General features: G+C 42.1%; 1 protein-coding gene across 10 annotated transcripts in view; it reads left to right on the forward strand.

Moving 5' to 3' along the window:
- Positions 1-17043, forward strand: part of dock4b (dedicator of cytokinesis 4b) — a 142450-nt gene that overhangs the window by 20188 nt on the left and 105219 nt on the right. The window lies entirely within an intron of this gene.

The following is a 17043-nucleotide window of genomic DNA, read 5'->3' on the forward strand; positions in this document are numbered from 1 at the left end:
GTTTATAGTCTAAATATATAGTATATAAGTCTAATGCAGTGAGGGCCAAAGAGACAATGTACTACGGAGTATTAGGGCCACATTGAGGGGAAAAAAATCGGAGATTTCCAGAATAAAATCATAACTTAACGAGAAAAAAGTGGTAATGTTACGAGAATTAAGTCATAACTTTACAAGAAAAAAAAGTCGTAATATTACCAGAATAAAGTCATAACTTATCGAGGAAAAAAGTCGTAATATTACGAGAATAAAGTCATAACTTAACGAGAAAAAAAGTCGTAATATTATGAAAAAAAGTCATAACTTTATGAGAAAAAAAGTCGTAATATTATGAAAAAAAGTCATAACTTTACGAGAAAAAAAGTCGTAATATAACAAGAATAAAGTCATATCTCTAAGAGAAAAAAATCGTAATATTACAAGAATAAAGTCATAACTTAACGAGAAAAAAAGTCGTAATATTATGAAAAAAAGTCATAACTTTACGAGAAAAAAAGAAAATAACACGTAAAAATTACTACTTTAAAATATTATGACTTTATTCTCATAATACTACGACTTTTTTCTTAAACTTCTGACTTTATTCTCATAATATTATGACTTTATTCTCGAAATCTCAGATTTATTTATTTTCCTCAATGTGGCCCCTAATACCATAGACCTACAACAATGATAAATAAAAATGAAAATGTAAACAAAAAACAGTTATTCATTTCCATTTTTAAAAATCCACAGCGAGCTACTGGAGAGGGGCTAAAGAGACGCATGTGGCTCCGGAGCCGCAGGTTGCTGACCCCTGGCTTAGCTGTTCTTTTCCCATGTTAAGGGAAGCTGATAGATTGATTCCTATTGTGAAGCAATGACTAGTTAGCTGGCTGGCCAGCTTAGCTGAGATAATACGGTATGCTCCGGTGGCTTGTATTTGTGTAGCAACCTGCCATCTGTGTGTCCTTGAGTGGCGCCACTATGTGTGTGTTTCTGAGTTACTCCACGCTGCCACTTCCTGTGAAGTGTCTTCAATTGCCCTGGCTGTGCTCGGAGGCCATCGCCGTCTGTCAGTGCACGCGTGGTGCTTTTGAGCAAGCACGACATCATCACACATGCACACGCACGTTTCAGTCAGTGTCTCGACCCCACGCAGTGAATCCGAGCACACATCTAACATCCCGACCTGCACCCGGCGGCCCTTCGGCTCAGCGCGGACGACCCACACTGTGGTCTTTTCATTCACTCCGGTGCTTTTCATACACTCCCCGGCGACTCGAATCACTCACTGATGCTTCAGTGCTCTCTCTTCTCTTATACAGTCTCTCTGTCTCCACTTGTCACTGAGCTCTTTGTTTTTATCTCCTCGGGAGGAGGGCGGGATGAAGGCTGCTAGGTCAGGACGTGAAGTGAACGTATAGAATAATGACTGGTATTTTGGATGCTAGTCCGGCGGGATTTTTTCTCTCTCTCATCTGTTTATGACGCTTCTTTTATTCTCCCCTTCTGTTTTGTGTTTTTTTATCTTGTTTGCAACAAACTAGGCTAAATAAGACTCTTGGTGGTTGGCGGCAGGATTGCCAACTTTGAGCCGACATGAAAAACAAGTAACGTAATTGCTTCGATTGTCTTCAACTCTATAATTAGCTTCAGCCCTATCATCAACATTGTAATTTCTCCCTCCTCCCCTCTTTCTTTTGTCATTGTCTCTTTTTCTTTGCTCTCTAGTTACTGCGAGGCTCGGCATTCAGCGGTAGCAGCACGGGGTCATTTCTCCGTGTCTAGCTGATATTGTGCTTCAAAGGGGACACGTACAGTCAGCCTCATCGCTAATGGAAGACTTATGATCCGAGGGGGAATTAGATGAAAATGGCTTAGGAGGTTGAAGTCAATATTATCCCCATGGTCCACTGCTGACATTTATCTTCAGGATCCATCTTCTTGCTCTCTTTTTTACATCTTTACCAAACTTATTTTCTCCTTTTTTTTCAATTTTGCCGGCTTCCCCATCTTCCAAAGTCACCCCTTTTCACCTTTTCTCCTTCTCTCCTCTCTTCTATCACTTTCTCGTCCCTCCATTTTCATTAGTTCATCGAGCCCTGTTGATCGACCCAACTCTTCCCACTCAGGCTAACCTTTCCCCTCGTCCTTCCCTTCTCTCTGCACATGTGTGTGTGTGTGTCGCTCTTGATCCGAGGGTTGTTAATCAGATGAGGCAGAAGCCTGCCTGCCCATAGGGACGATGTTAACACAGCCTCTTGCTTAGGCTTATTGCCTTTAACACACATCTATAAAAGGGCTGGGACGATACACCTATCTCACGATTCGATATACTATCACGATACTTGGGTGCCGATTCGATATGTATTGCGATTCAATATTATGATTTATTGCGATTTTTGTTAACTTTTTTAACACTAGACCATGGGAAAAAGTTGAATCATACACTTCTAGGGACTTTTACTTGAGAAAATATCTAAATTAATACATTAAAATGTTGTCCTGAAGTCCAATATATTAGTCATTGTCAGGCATTATTTATAAAAACTTTTCCAACAACCCAAAAATCAAAGAATAAAGACATTTCCCTCACAAATTAGTGGTATATTCCTTTTGATTTATAAGGGACATATAATATTTTATACTTCTGGTGAATACAATCCAATCAATATTATTTCCATATATGTATTTTGTATATATATATTTTGCTGTTTTCTGCTCTGACGTATCTGCTGGTTTCTGGTCACTATGGCCGGCCAGCTACTGTTTGTTTTGAGTGACGGATACGGAACGGATATGATGTCACGTTACTCAGACTACAACAATAAAAGCGGTAACTTCCTTCTACCTCCGCATAGACTCAAATGTAGCAAATATATCGATACTGGCATTAAAAAATCAATTTGAAATCGTAAAAAAAAATCTCAATACATAGGTGAATCAATTTGTATTATTTAATTTTATGTTAGCACAGCCTCTTTTTTAGGCTTGTTGCCTTTAACACACATCTACAAACAAACACACACGCACAAATACATATTCTATAGGTGCATTAAGATGCCACACAGACATCAAGGTATGTGTGTGTTTAAAGCCTGAACCCAGGCTGTGGTTTTTCACAGAAATGAACCTGTAAAGTGTCTCTTTTCATTTCCTCTCAGGCCTCAGCAACACCATAGCCCCCTAGAGAGTTAGGCCTATAGGCAGCATGTATTACCATGCACGCATGATAGAATTACCCTTTAAGTCTATTTATGTGTTTATCTGCTCCCATTTAGTGCCAGGAAACACGGATGGATCTCATTCCGCAGTGAGGAATGCTGAACAATAGTTTTAATTTTAGCTCAGAGGAGGCGTCTGTGTGCGCTATTGAGTTGTTGAAAGTTCACTCGTTGTCTGTGGGCTTTTGTGTCACCGCTCACACCCTACAATTGAGAGCGCGGCGGCGATGTTGTGGCGGCGCGTTGCCTTAACAACAAACCGGTGTTCAGAAATACCCTGCATCTGTGTGTAATAAAATGTGTAACTGGTTCCCAGGCTACTCGTGCAACAATCCAGCAGGTTTAACTAAGAAGAAAGTCTCCATATGGTCGTTCATGGCTCAGTGCAGATTCAGAGATGCCGGGCGTGCTACCCCCTCCCGACCCCTGCTCACGGCGCTAATATCATGCACGTGGGTGTGTTTGTGTGTGTATCATGTGCCTCCGCAGACCTATGAGTGCAATCTCATGCATGTGTGCATGCTGAGATGCTGTATGTGTGCAGTACAACATGCTTTTCATCAGAGTGGGGCGGGGAGAAATATGTTTTAATGAGGTGATAAGCGCCAGCTGTCCAGTATGATACGACAGAATCGAATGGTATGATACCAGCAGCACATTAACACAGTAACACACGCTGGGTGCACAAATGAGAACCATCCTTCAAACTCTGAGCTGCACAGCTCATGCATCGTCCTCAACTTATGCATTCGAGAAAGCATTAACATTACATTTAAATACTCTAAACTTTGAATTATATATCCTCTTTACAAATGTCTTGCTGTCTTTATTTCCTGAGGGATGAATACATGCTACTGAATATACACCTTCTGATAATCATTCAACAAAATAACAACTTTTTTAAGCATTTATTTGATTAAGAAGCAAGAGCATCTGGATATGCAGAGCAAAATGTATTCCATAGACTGACAATCCGGCACCAAGGTGCTGTTTCAGAGAGAATGGTAGCATCTTATTTATTGCTTCTGGGGCATACGGATGTATAAAACTGGTCCATAAATTCTGCATCTAGAGGATGATGTCTTACATAATCCCACAGAACATCTTGGATAACTGATCTTAGACATGGATTGAGACCAAAAACAGGCCTGTGTTAAAACGAGGCAGGGGGGCTGTGTTGGTGGAGGCGTATTGTTCAACGTACCAGTGAGACAATGAATTACAATCCAGTAAGTCCAGTTGGAGTAACAGTTTAATGTGTTATATTTTAAATGAAGTCAAAAAGAACTTTCAAATGAATTTGCATCACACAGTCTAAGTAGAATTAGAGATGGATGACAAATTAAACTATAAAAAAACACCATCAGGTGTCTAAGAAAGGTGTTGGCTGACTTTGAGCCTCCACCATAGCCCAGTCCAGCAACTCTACTGGAGGGATAAACACCATTCTTCCAAAAAAAATACTCCCTCATTTGGTGTTCTATCGAGCACCGTCTCACCTAAGGGCCCCCAAATCGTGCATCATACTAGTGAGAATAGCGTTCAGCTGGATTGAGATCTGGAGACTGCGAAGGCCATAGGATATTTTCACATCACTTTAGTCATCATCAATTCTGTCACCCTTCGCAGCCTGTATGGGAGCATCTGTTATGTTTCTCCACTAATTTATTCAAGTCTTTCCTTTAATTTGTCATCCGTCTGTATGTTTTGGCAAACCTGCTGTTGCCCCTGACAATCTCTCTCTCTCTCTATCTCTCTCTCTCTCTCTCTCTCTCTGTGTTCTTTGCTGTTATCTAACAAGTAGGGGCTTTTGCTATTTTCTGATCTGTTCCCCTGCTTTAATGTCATCCTTTGCCAGAGCTACGCTGAAGTTACAAGCATTGTTTTTTCAAGCAGCAAGTTATCGCTCGGTGACAGTGTTTTTAACGGGTTTTTGCACATTCTGTACCTGAAGCTGTCATCGCAGTACAAAGCTTTTGGAGCTGATGAATGCATTTAGCTTTCAAGATGAAAATAAGTGGGAAATGATTTAGATTTTATTGTGTACACAATGTCCAGACACACATAAAAAAGTGTACACTTTTGACAGTCAGTAACTTTCCACATGTTATAATTACACATCTGAAAGAGCATCTAGTAAACTATTTGTGAAATGTAAAGCGTGTGATGATGGTGGTGTGTTATCTACCAGACAGGTGGAACCCGAGTATGGAGAGCTTCTCCAACCACAGCGAGTCTGACGTAGCTGTGTAGCAACATTAATTAAGTTAAATCTTGAATTTCTACCGCTTAATTCACCAACTTTATCACTTTATATACAGTTATAATCAGATATCTTCTCCGTGTCACGCAGCCCTCTTTTCTTCTCTTTCTCCCATATGATTTATTTGACTGTTAGCTCCATGCTCTCGTCCTCACCTCTCTCCGCTGGCCCTGCCGTCGGCGTGCAAATGTTTCAGAGCCGACAGAGCATCTCCGTTAACCTCGAGCTGCCGTACAGTACCGGGGAGAAACAAAGTGAAGTGATACACAAGGGCAGACAGCTACTTATCTCTCCTGCCTCTCTTTGATTCTCCCTCCCTCTTTCTGTTTCTCACTCTCATCGCTTTGTTTGTCAGTCTCACCGTTCTTATCTGTCCTTCACCTTCTCTCTCTGTCTCTCTTTCTGTCTGTCTTTACCCAGACTCACCCCTTTTTTTTACTCCCTATTCAGCACAAATCCCACTAGTGTCTGTACATCTATAGGCTTGAGGCGGTGTCTGTAGGCTACACTGCTCTGTCTTTCCCATTTTGAGTCTCCTGACAGACACGTAACACAAATAAAAAATCCAAACTAAGCCATTTTAGCGGTTTTACCGGCTCTGCTTTTCAAATCCAATTGATTTAACTTCACCTTGGGGCAGCATTTTCCTTTTTTTTTTGGTTTATAAAGGCCACACCTTCAGTGTTTGAACTGGAGCTATGAGATAAAAACACAGATGCTGTTTTTGGAGGATTTTGTTTCATCACTTTTTTCATCACCGTTTCATCATACTCAGTGTGGACATGACTGCTATTTGGGCTGCTATAGCCTGGAGCTATGAAAGCGAGCGTGTGTGTTTTTGTTCCAGTGGTGGGTGAGGGTCTATTGCCGATGCCATGTCAGTGAGATGTGATGCCGACAGCTAAACACACAGCCTGCCAAATACATCATGAATCTATGTGGATCGCGAATGTATATGCGTTGTGTTTGTATGCACTCACAAAGGTCACTCACTCTCAGGTATGCACAGGTTTTGTACGGGCCGCATTCACGTGTTCTCTCTGTTGATTTTCTGTCAGCTTCGGGCGCGCGAGTGTGTTTACATCTGCATGTGCTGCTGCAGCACGAGTGCATAATTTGTTGTAATTTGATTCAAGAGAGCTTGAAGTGCAGATAGAGGTCAGTCACACCTCCTCTTCCGTGAAAGAGAGCGGTTGAGGGATGGTAGAGATAGAAGAATAGGAAGTGAGTCAGAGCGAGAGAGAAACAGATTGATGCAGGAGGTTTCATTTGACACTCCCACTTTTAACCGTTATACCTGAAAGCAGATGTTTGCCTTTTAGTCTTTCTCTTTTTTTTCCTGCTCTGTCAGTGGGAGATGCAGCCTACTCTCCACTTATCTATCTCTGTCCCTCCGATTTATCCCTCCATCACTCTCCACCATGCCTCTCTGTCTGCCTAAATCTTCTTCTTGTGTTGCTTTATCATCAACCACACCCACACCCTTCATTTTCCCTCCTCTCCCTCTGTATATTTTAGCCTTTCTTCCTCCACTCTCCAGCTCTCTCTCTCTGCAGGGTGGGAGGATGTGTAGGCACCAGTGTCGGTGGGACTTCAGCTGCTGCTGAAAATCAGCACTCTTTAAAGCTGCAGCTCCCAGCATTTGCATCTGGAGGGTTAAGAGCATTAGAAAGAGAGAATAGATGTTTTTGTGTGAGTGTGGTGTCATGAGCTTTGTTAAAAAATAATAATAATAATAAAGTAACCACAATGTAATTTAAAAGATGATTCTGGCTTATCGGAGCATATTTTTATAGTTTCGGCTACCATTCTGTGCCCATTGTCCTCACGTTGTATTCACCAAGTTAATTGCTGAGATCCGGGAACGCGGCAGCATCCCTAAAAAGAAGGAAAGCGAGGCAAGAATATCAAGCAGTCAGAAGTTTTAAATCACAGGTCAGGTTGTTCTCATACACTGTTCGTAGCTATACCTATGAAAAGTTAATGCACTGTAATTTGTATATACTGTATTCCACGAAATCAATTCGTATGTAATCCACGTAGTAGGTTTGCCGCGGTATTCGGTGTTACAGGGTAGTCGTGCACACGCCGATTACAATACCTACATTACTTACCTGTTGTTTTGCTTTTTTTACAGAAATAAATCCCATTTAGTTCATTTTTGCATATCAGCGCCATGTTACCAACACATAGTCAGACGACGGACGCTACAAACTGAAAGTGAAAGTGTCTGCTCCGTATGGAGTCTCAGCACAGAGAAGCAGGAGTCAGATTTCACACACACGGAAGCGAGAGAGAGAGTTGACAGACGAGACGATGACGGAGGATTTGGTGCCGAAGCAAAAAAAACAAAAGCGCCTATTTGGCAATATCTCAGATTCAAACCCAATGCTATAAGGGAACCGTAACGTTAATGAGGCAATCGCTGTGAGGAGCACAGAGCGGTCACAACCAGTATGTGTGTGGCGCAGCAGCGCCAGGTGGAAACCTGCGGCCTCGCAGACAAAGCTCAACCAGAGAGGCCAGACACACAGCCATCTGACGTTAAAGATCAAAGTAAGCGCGCTATACATATTGACCGTCATCTTTTCTTGTAAAATGTCGGGTGTAATCGGTAACACCGGTGTTGTCACAAGTTTATTAACTGGAAATTTCCTCACCGTCACATTCCTAGCAGGAAGTATAAAGAGCAACAAACGCTGTGTATGGAGGAGGTTGGGGTGGGTCAAAAAACAATGGACTTTCTCCCAGGAGACCGGTGGTCATACCCCGTGTGAAACCAGAAGTCAACGTTGATTTGTCACGTAACTTCCGTACTTAAGTTATGTCACTTCCGGAATTATTTTAACCCACGACCTTTTTCTAAACCTAACTAAGTAGTTTTGTTGCCTAAACCTTCCAAGTTGTTTCCTGTGAAGACGGAAGTTTATTTTGAAAAGACTGGAGCGGAAATTGACACATGCGTCACGCGTTGCTGGACATTCGTAGGAAAACGCACAAAAAATGAGGAACAATTTTTCGTAAGATGTCATACAAACCGTTGTATTAGTATAAGCTGCCCAGGTTAGTCAAAGCTATTTTAAAGATACAACAAAGGCGTAATGTGAAATTGCAACCGAAACCGTCTGTTGTTAACACCCATCGCAGTTTGCTGACCAACTTCCTGGTTCAACTATGACCTAACGTACATGCCTGAGTTGTATGCACCCACACTTTTCCTGTGTAATTTACTGTAAGGGTATTACTGACACTTCAGTTTTTACCTTCAAATCTAATAATGTTGCTCAACTGTTCAACTCTGCAGCTCCCCTCAGCGCTACACGGAGCGTTTTAGCGTCTTTCAGCTCATTGTTTTGGTTTTACCATCAGCAACTTTAGTGTTTTTGTTCAATGGCTCTCACCAACTCTTTGCTGACACATTAGCCATATCAACTATATAATATGTCAATGTGTGTTTATAATTTGCTGCACTTCCCTCAATTAATTCAGCAGTTAAATGTGCAACATACCTGATGAAGATGGTGAATTTTCCTTCACACTTGACTCGTTCGGCGCACGTTGGAGTGTGTTTATTGTTTACAGACGTAAAAACACTGGAGTCGAATTCACGGTGGAACCTAAACAGGCTTCCTCTTGTCCTCCTGGGAGAGCTGGCGTCAGATCGCTTCCCAGTGAAATCCGGGCTGGTTTGTTTTTGGCAGGAATGCCATTCAGCCCAGTCACAGGAAGTGTCCCTCATGCGCCTCGTTGGCTGCGACTACTGTAGCTATCCCCAAGGTATAAAAGAGATGAACCACAGGAAAGCGATACGGGATTAGAGAGGGAGGATTGGGATAAAGATGGCCCGGAGTCTGTTTTAGTGTACAAACCACTGTAACAGTGGTACTCACTGCTTGATACACATGACAAATTGATGCAGAACAGGTGAGATAAAACCTCCCAAGAGGATTATAAATCATCATCTCATCTCAACTTTGGCATCAGTGGGCTATCTAATGCATGCACTTAGCTTGCTATGAACACACACACACACACATACAGTCAGATTAATGCCTGGGAATGAGGTGAGGTTTAGTGTACTGACCTATATTTCTATTTAATCTGAGTCGTTTATGATTTCTCCTGCTGAGGCCAGTAGGACAGATTGAATGTTGCTTTTGTTGCTCTCTGTTTTCCTGCTCTTTATATGATTGGGGGCAAAAGCTGGTGTCACATTAGCGGGTAATCACGCTAATGAAAAAGCTAATGGAGGAAAAAAAAGTGTTTTCCCGTGTTAAATACACTTTATTTAGAAAGTGTAAATTGAAAACTCACGTGCACAGCTTGTATTTATTTCTGAGGTCTTTCATGCATCAGATACTGTTGAATAAAACTGACACTTGAGGCAATGCTGAAATGATACTGAGCCCTGGAGCTGCACTTTTTTGTGATGCAGCCATTTCAAAGAAAGTAATAACATTCCTCACACAACTCTGCTGCTTTGAGAGCTTCTGCTCCAGCAGCGTGATTTGGGGCGAAGGGTTATATTGTTGCCAGTGATGGCGGTTAGGTTGCTATCTCTGCACACACAATGGCAGCGAGAGGAACCTTGGCGGCAGGCGACGGGAGAGAGAAGCGAAATGAAAGCCGTTCCTCCTGGGTGATTCCGTCGGCCTGGCTTTTGTCTGCGTCGCCTATCATCACACTGTTATGTCTGCACATGTGTGTTTTTTGTCTTCTCTCTCCCCGTGTGCACCAACTGCCAAGTTGAGTTCTGTTCAAGGCCTTCTCTCAGCGCCGCTACTTCCAGCCGCCGTCTGCCTGCTCTCTCCTCCCGCTGCCGACCCCTGTTGCTTCCCCCTGCTTTAAAATGCACGATGCCACTTCCCAGCATTCCAAGCAAAGAAATCACCTTTTTTTGCGGATGCACACGAGTGCACACGCGCCGACTTAATCTGTCTCCAGCTCGCACTGAAGCTGTCAGATACCTCTCCTCCTGCTCTGTCACACTCATGTGATATTGTGTGTATTTGCGCTTGCAAGTGTGCCTCATATATGCATAAACACGTCTTTGTGGTTTCTCTTGCTGCACACGCTCCCTGAGTAAGTCCTTGTGTGTTGTTAACCACACTCACAGACTCGCTGCCTTGGATCCATGAGGCAGTGGGACAGTATTTAGACATGACGTGGAGGCATTTTAGCCCCTTTTTTACCTCACCACAGAGAGAGATAAATGCCAGAAGCCTTTGGTTTGGAACACAGCGTGCATCCAGTTGGCGAAGACAAAACATAGCTGAGCTAGTTTTGGTCCGAGTAGGAATGTCTCAGTCACATTGCTGGAATAAAAGGCGCTTTTGGTTTGGCAAACGCACTCTCTGACAGCGTTATGCTTTTTGGACATGCAGAACATGCAGCGTGAGGAAGTGAAGAGGTTTACTGGTGTAGTTAACTTTCAGTTCTGTGTGTTAGGTTGCTTTTTTAAAGTTCACCTTCTAAATGTGTAAGAAACAGGATGAAAACAAGCATTGCTTCCCCATTCTGGATATCACTCTTCCTCCCCCTTCTTCGTAATAAACTCATTAATAAGCTGTTATCTTACAAATGTGTGTTATCATGTTTCATAACGCTCACACATAGATTCCCACGCACAAATTAGATATTCATGATGCTTTACTTTTTGGCAGCAATGGAGGCCAGTGGAGCACCACCAGTTGACGTGTTGTGAAATTAGCATATTAATGATATAAATGCTGTATAATTAACACGTGGGAGGGGATTATGCACATGAATCATTGTCAGATCAGTCGGGAGAGAAGAAAGGGTCAGGCTAATGAGGTTAAAAAGCACATTAAGGAGCCTTTTGAATGAAATTTGCCATGTGATTTAGTGCAAAAAAGCTGGTAAAAGCCGTGAGCTCAGACAGAAATCAGTAGCGTCTTTAATGTTTTTCCTTACTTTTATGGTGAAATCTCTGTAAAATTGAGTCTAGCAGCAACATAATATCATGCTTTGATAACTGGCAGTATACCTGCCTCGTTCAGTCGTCGCTTTTTTTTGAAGGAGGAGCACTGGTGTTCCTCTTACGCGGGGCCTGTGGCAGTGTTTGTTCTTCTAAAGGGGCTTAGGCGGAGCGTTGAGCAAACCAAATATAACGTGGTTTGACAGGCCTTGACTCCAAGTGGCAGCCTGAAACACATGCAAGCCTAATCCGAGCCTGTAGGCTTTCTAGGGATCTCGACTTACTCAGCAGAATTCACTCGCAGACTACCAACACGCATAAAGTCCTTATGGATTAAGGCGAGGTGAAAGCGCATTAAAGAGATCGCAATGCAACCTCTGACTTCAAGGTCCCATGTGGACACAGCCGCTGTCGGTTAATGAATGGATGATTTGCTTCCAGTGCAATTTTGTTTGATCAGATATGCAAGTTAGGGCTGTACGTAATGATTATTTTCATTATTGATGAAGCTATCAATCATTTTTAATTATTAATCATTTCATCTATAACGCCCAAAATTAAAGATGCTCAACTGAAGTTCCCAAAAGCCCAAGGTGACTTTTTCAGACCTTAAAGCTGCAGTCGGGAACTTTGAGCAAAGTTATTTTTATAAAACTGTCACTACATCCTGACAGTAGCGCATGAGACAGATAATCTGTGAAAAATTCATGTTCCCCTGCCTCCTCCTAGAGCTCCTAATGGCATGTGCAATATTTCACTCGGCTGGGTCACAAACTTTATCATTTTACAACAAAACAGTACATTAAAATATGTTTTAGGAACATGACTTTTTTTCACAGATTCACTACTGTCAGGATATAATAACAGTTATATACAAATAACTTCATCATATTTTCTCTGCAGTTTTAAAGGGACCTGTGGAAACCCAATGTGCATGAATTAATTTTCGCAAAAAGGAGACCCAACCCAAAAGCAACCTTAAATAGTCAGACCTGTAATTAGACCAGTTTAACAATACGGTCGACCCAAACAGAACGGCCAAACAAATAGAAAGAGAACACCAACACAGGCATCGGCATAATGCACCTCCAGTTAATGAGCAGCAGCAGTTGAAAGAGGAACAATACCGGTCACTTTTCATGCTTCTCTTTCTTTTGATGAAGAGTGCACTTGGATCCACTCCATAGACTGTATATAAGAAGTGCACGTAGTCACCATGACACCACCCATTGGTTTGTGCACGGCCGTTTTGAAGCCTTGAGTTCGGCATTTTGGCCATCGCCATCTTGGTTTTTGGCCGTAGCCTTCTTGGTTTTTTGAGAACAATAATGCTAATAAGACATTTTTAAGTGACCAAAATGTTACAATTAACTTTCAGACTTGAAATCACACTGTGAAAGGGTTAAAATTCTAAGATGAAAACACGGACAACACAACCTGTCAATCACAAGGTCGTCACACCCTAAAGCATACCCTACTTTATGGTGACCATAATTTACTAAATGAACACCATGCTGTCGAAACTAGCGATTAAGATCATAAACTCATGTTTACAATGTTTACTGAGGTAATAAATCAAATGAGAAGTAGGCTCATTTTCTCATAGACTTCTATACAATCAGACTTCTTTTTGCAACAAGAGGAGTCGCTCCCTGCTGGCTGTTAGAAAGAATGCACGTTTAAGGCACTTCTGCATTGGCTTCACTTCTCAGAACCGGAGGTTGCCCACTGATACTTGATAAAGAATGATTTTTGCATCACTATTGTTAGTGAATATAATGTTGACCTTTTCACCATGCTGTTTCTCTCTTAATGACCTTCACACGAGCTCAGAATCCCAAAGGGACGTCCTCAAGTGTTGACGGAGATGGGTGCTGCCACGTCAGCCCCATGAAGACCCAGTGTGACACACTGCATCAGTGTTAAACCACCAGCTCTCCACCACAGACCCTCTGAATTTAATTTTAGACTTTATATATTCGCTCTCTGCCTCTCTGTTGGTGCATTTGTCAGTTTCGATTCCCTCACCTCTCTTGTTTTCTCTTGAGAAGATTGACAATAGTTTTTTTCCCTGCCTCTGTCTGTCCTCTGTTGTTGTGTTTCTGTTTGTTTGCTCTTCCAGATTGCCGTCTTTGTGTAATTTCTAGTTTGGGGACGATAGTCTGGTCAAGAATAGCAGCTCCCTTGCCATGACCCAGTGGACCGATGTCGCATAGAATCAGACTGTGAGTGTTTGGGTGTGTCAGAAAGCATCAGAGTTTGCCTTTTGGTGGCTGGAATGCTGGTCATTTGAGGCCATCTGGAAACTGGGTCTAACGGGTTCAGTAGAAAGGCAATGTTTGTATGTGTTCATGTTTTAACTGAGCATCAGCGGGTCTGACTTTGTTCAATTTATGCAATTGGATATTCATGCACCAGCGGCATCCACTTAAACGTGCTATGTTTGTGTGTGCATTGGTCCGTTTATATAAGATTTCCCCCCCGCTATGCGTGTTTTTGAACCGTGTGGTCGAACAGCCATGAATGGCATCTTTCTCCTCGTTATTTGTACTCTCTGTTCTCTTTTTTTCCGACATAATAGTACACATGCCGCATCCTCAGCAAATGGAACACAAACAACAAATCAATTCCTTCAAGTGTAAGCAAGCACCTTTCCGGTCTTCTCACTGCATCATTTGGCGGTTAGCCAGCCCAGACAGTTGACAGTCTGAGGCAGACGGATGACAGGCCGTTAGAGACAGACAGACGGACAGACAGCAGCTGGCTCGTGGATTGACGGGCAGGAAGCTTTCATTTCACGGCAGAGAAGAAAAAAAAAGGCGACTTGAAAGTGAATAATTTAGTTGACTGCAGCTGGGAAAGTCACTTGGATAATTCATGCGTCGGGCACACTTTGTGAGTGTAAGTGTGTTTGCCGTGATTGCCTCTGTGTGTGCATGTGTGTGCGTGAGTGATCGGGCTTTGAATGAATTACAAAAAGTAGGCAAGTTTTGGGGTTTTTTCTGCATGTGTGTGCACGCAAGCGGTCGGTCTTTGAATGAATTACAAAGTCAGATGTGCACTTGTGACAAATCCCGTGGAAAGATAGTGTTTCTGCAGCTCGAGGGATAACAAGGAGCTGGCGAAGCTTTGGCATAAGATGCAGAACACACACACATGCACACACACACGGAGTTACAGACAGCACAGAGTGTCTAGCTGCTGTTTGATTTCATCAGCAGACTTGATCTCAATGTCAACATGAGAGAGTGGGTGGATGGGTAATTCAGCTGACTCCTCTCTTGGGTAGTGGGCTGCCAGAAAAAAAACTAAAAAATAAAAACCTAAACACCTCTGGCAGTCAATTTCTGATTTGCTGCTGATATTTCTCTTTGATTGCATCTTAGTCTATAAAGTTCATCTTTTTTTGTTTTTGCCATTTTTCATAAAAAGTAGCCACATTTTTAGACAGTGCTTCAGTTTAAACTGACTTTCACCCCAACTCTTTTGCCAGTTTTTTATTTTCAAAATAAATACTGATAAATTCTTGGAATAAAAAACTAAAATAAGTAAGACTTATATATTAGCAAGCCATTTCAAACAGATCTTCTTGGATTCACTGAACGTTAAATGAGTGTGTCCTCACGTGCAGCGCCCCCCTATATCACCTTTACCCACGATGTTTGTACTCTAGATCTCCTGGTGCAACTCACTGTGTCTTTAAATTGGGCTGGATTAAACATAATCCCACTCCTGCGGGGGAGAAAATTCAGTCAGTGCTGTTTGGACGGTGCGTTCAGGTACACTGGACGAGCCCCGGAAGGCAGAAGAAATGAAATTCTCTCTAAACACTTTAGCTGTAGCAGCGGGATCCCGCTCAGTTCTGCATGGCAGGGACTCTTGTTATACGTTTCCACTCCCAAATCCCTGTAAAGCTGTCTTTTTCCTCTGCGTGTGTGTGTGTGTCCATGTGTGAATGCATGTCTGTGTGTGCTCGCATACATTGCTGCTTGAATAGGCTGCTTGTGTGAATTTGCTGTAAGGAGTTTGTGTGTGTGTGGAATGGATCTGTCAGCGCCTCTGTATCTGTATGAACATCTGTGTGCAGCGGTTGACATATATACGTGTGTACATGCAGGTTTAAGTGTGCGGGTTAATATATATATCTGTGTGTGAGTGTGTGAGAGGCTGCAGCGAGCGAGTCGGCGGGACACGGCTCTGTTGTAAAGAGCCGGTTGAAGAGCTGTCAACTGACACTCACTTCTGAAGGCTATTACACTCTCACAGCGCAAAGTAGCGTTCACTGCTAATGGACCATCAGCATCTCTCTGTAGAAGTAAGGAGCTAGTCCTTACTTATTCTCCTTTATATTTCAGGCTTTGCTTCAATATTGTCTCGAAAAGATGCTCAAATCTTACACAGTATGTTCATTATATCATCAGTAACAGCAAACTTATTTGATTAAGATTTTTTCTCCATTTCATAACAGTGTTTCAGATCTCTCTGTGCTCGCTCTGCGAGATGTTAAATTTGGACATTTTCTACACCTCCATCTGTTACATAATGGAGGCATAATTTCTCTCTCTGCCTCTTTACTTCTCTTAAAGGGATACTCAGTGATTTTAGGTATTGCACTTCCATGAAGTTGGGGGTCTCACAATGGACCGATTAGGGAAATAATTGGTGTTGCAGAGGCTGAGAGATACCGTGTCTTATAGTTCCTACTGTGGGTAAAGCTTCAAAAACCCCTGGATCATACACTTCCCACAATGCAACTCTATTAACTCCCTTTATCAGATCTTCCATGCCTGGTTATATAGCCATGTCTTGCAACCTCACGCCCACGGTTTGTAACAAAAGCTTTCTGTTAAACACGATGTAGTCTTCAAGCCCAATCTGAGATAACCCTGATCACGTCACCGGAGATTCATTTTTCAGACTTTTTAGCCTATTTGTGCACGCAACTGAAATTTTTCTCTGGGCTTGCCTATGCACAGATGTGGAGACATTTTCAAAATCGGTCAAACCGTTATGCTGAAAATTTAGTTTTTCTTATCATACTATATCTAGTCTTTGGGCACATGGAACTACTGTTTCTGCATTATGATAAGAACATGTCTGTATCTCAGAAACTACAAGGAGCACAATCAAGTATTTGGTATGAACTCATAACAAGTTGACACGTGCAGTGTAAAAATAATCACGGAAAACATTAAATGAACACAATGTTCCTCATTTTTCAAAAAATACTGACTTTTAATCAAAGTATGATTTTTCAGATGATCTCAAAAAATTCAAAGTTGTACTGTTAGATACTTACCCAAAATATGTCTGCACCAAATTTCAACACTTTTGACCAATCGGAACAAATGTTGCATTTTTCCTCATCAAACTAAATATAGTCTTTGGACACAAAAGTGTTAGAAAGCAATGCATGCCCCTTTAAATCTATCCCTACATCTGCTCTCCATCTATTTTGATTTGATTTTGAAAATAGAAGACGTGTAAAATCTCTCTATATTTGACCCCTGCAGGAGGATAACACCGTTCCTTTGCTCTTCTGTGTCCACTCTCAAAGCTGTCATCATATAAACAGTAGTTTCAGTAAGGGGGTCGTTTCAGGTCTGTAGAACATGGCAGAGATGTTATTTCACCAC

This window comes from Sebastes umbrosus, chromosome 23 (genome assembly GCF_015220745.1).
Source record: "Sebastes umbrosus isolate fSebUmb1 chromosome 23, fSebUmb1.pri, whole genome shotgun sequence".
Lineage (NCBI taxonomy): Eukaryota > Metazoa > Chordata > Actinopteri > Perciformes > Sebastidae > Sebastes > Sebastes umbrosus.